General features: G+C 34.4%; 1 non-coding gene across 1 annotated transcript; it reads right to left on the bottom strand.

Moving 5' to 3' along the window:
- Positions 1 to 2,060: 2,060 nt before the first annotated feature.
- Positions 2,061 to 2,123, bottom strand: LOC138399236 (U7 small nuclear RNA). The gene has a single exon (XR_011236126.1). It is a non-coding gene; the product is annotated as a U7 small nuclear RNA (small nuclear RNA).
- Positions 2,124 to 2,452: the final 329 nt, after the last annotated feature.

Below are 2,452 nucleotides of genomic sequence, written 5' to 3'. Positions count from 1 at the left end.
AACACATGATTTAGGAATGATGGAGCTGAGGTTTAAACCTAGGAAGTTTGGTTCCAGAGCCCATACCCTTACTAGTATCCCTTTATTGTGGGTTAAGGAAAGACTAGAAAAGCAACCACAAAGCACCTTCTTGAACAAATCAAACATTTCTTATTGACACTGTTTGGACTTCATAAAGGAAGATTTGATGAATATGATTATGAAGGAGTTGCTCAACCTATAAAGTAAAAAACGGCATCCAGTCATATGTGTCCTTATAAGAGAGAGGAGGAAGGGGACTTCACACAGATGGAAGAGGAGAAGGCCAGGTGAAGATGCGGGTGGGGACTGGGGGGATGTGGTCACAAGCCAAGGGATGCCGGCAGCCACCAGAAGCCAGAAGATGTGACAAACATTCTCCCCTAAAGGCTCTGAAGGCTGTGCAATCCTGCTGATGCCTGGATTTCAACCCAAGGGTACTGATGTCAGACTTCTGGCCCCAGAATGGGATTGTTCAAACTCTCTCTCAAGTAAAACTTCAGTCCTTTGAGGGCAGGGAAGTCAGAAGAGGAGGATTAAATGCTTTATCCTCTGTAATACAGTCATGTAAGTCAGTAGTTCTCACACACTTTGGTCCTGGTACTCCTTTTCACTCTTAAAAATTATTGGGGACCCCAAAGAGCTTATCTTTATGTGGAGTATACCTATAGATATTTACCATAGTAGAAACTAAAACTGAGCAAATTTAAAAATATTTAATTAATATAAAAATATTTATTAATTCATATAATAATAAGCCTATTACATGTTGACATAAATGACATATTTATATGAAAAAAGGCTATATTTTCAAAAAAACTTAGCAAGTACAGTAGCACTGTTTTACACTTTTTTCTTTTTTTGCAAATCTCTACTGTGTCTGGCTTAATAGAAGGCAGTTAGACTTTTCGTATCTGCTTTGCATTCAGTCAGTTGAAAAACATTGTTTTGATTGAAGTGTATGAAGAAAATCTAGCCTCACATAGATATGTAGTTGCAAAAAGAGGAGTCTTTAAATAGCCTTTTGGATAATTATAAGTATTTGAGTCTTCACAAAATTAAACAAATGATAATTTTTTAAGATTAACTGTAATGTAGAATCTGAAACAACAATATCAATGAATTTTTGGTACTATCTTACATTAAAATTCGTTGGTGGATTTTGTACTTTGAATGTTTTATCCATGGATAAATTTATTTATTTATTTATTTATTTTTAATTGTGGTGAAACACACATAACGTAAAATTTACCATTTTAACCACTTTAAGTGCACACATCAGTAGTGTTAAGTACATTCTCATTCCTGTATAACCATCACCACCCCATCCGTCTCCAGAACTCTTTTCATCTTGCAAAGCTGAAACTCTGTCCCCATTAAACACAAACTCCCCAGTCCCTTCCCCCAACCCCGAGCCACCCCCACTTTACTTTCTGTCTCTATGAATTTGACTATTCTACGTACCTCAGATAAGTGAATCAGATAGTATTTGTCCTTTCTGTGACTGGCTTATTTCACTTAGCATAATGTCCTCAAGGTTTATCCATGTTGTAGCACGTGTCAGAATTTCCTTCATTTGTGAGGCTGTATAATATTCCATTATTCCATTTTATGTGTATACTACATTTTCTTTATCCATTTATCTGTTGATGGACACTTGAGTTGTTTACACCTTGTAACTAATGCTGCTGTGAATATGGGTATGTAAGTGTCTGTTTGAGTTCCTCCTTTTGATTCCTTTTAGTACATTTCTAACAGTAGAATTACTGGATCATATGGTATTTGTATTTTTAATTTTTTGAGGAACTTCCATATTGTTTTCCTTAATGGCTGCAGAATTTTAGAATGCCACCAATAGTGTGCAAGCATTCCAGTTCCTCCACATCCTTATCAACATTTGTTATTTTCTGTTTTTTTTTTTTTTTATATAGTAACTATCCCAGTGGGTATAAGGTGATATCTCATTGTGGTTTTGATTTGCATTTCCCTAATAATTTATGATATTGAGCATCTTTTCATTTATTTTTTGTTTTTTAATTTTATGAGGTTTTCTGGCAAGGACTGGAAAACCCGCTAAATAAATTTTAAATAGAGCTATAACACTTTTTTCATATATTTTTTGGCTGTTTGTAAATCTTCTTTAGAGAAATGTCTTCAAATCTTTTGCCCATTTTTAAGTCAGATTATTTGTTTTCTATTGTTATTGTTGAGTTGTAGGAGTTCTTTATATATTCTGCGTATTACCCCTTTTCACATTTGTGATTTGCAAATATTTTCTCCCATTCTCACTCTGTTGATTGTGTCCTTTGTGGCACAGAAGTTTTTAATTTTTATGTAATCTAATTTGTCTAATTTTATTTTTGTTGCTTGCACTTTCTGTGTTGTATCCAGGAAATCCTTGTCAAATACAATGTCATGAAGTTTTCCTCCTAAG

Source organism: Eulemur rufifrons, chromosome 18 (genome assembly GCF_041146395.1).
Source record: "Eulemur rufifrons isolate Redbay chromosome 18, OSU_ERuf_1, whole genome shotgun sequence".
NCBI lineage: Eukaryota > Metazoa > Chordata > Mammalia > Primates > Lemuridae > Eulemur > Eulemur rufifrons.
The sequence above is the reverse complement of the archived record's forward strand: the minus strand, read 5'-3'. Positions and strand labels throughout refer to the sequence as shown.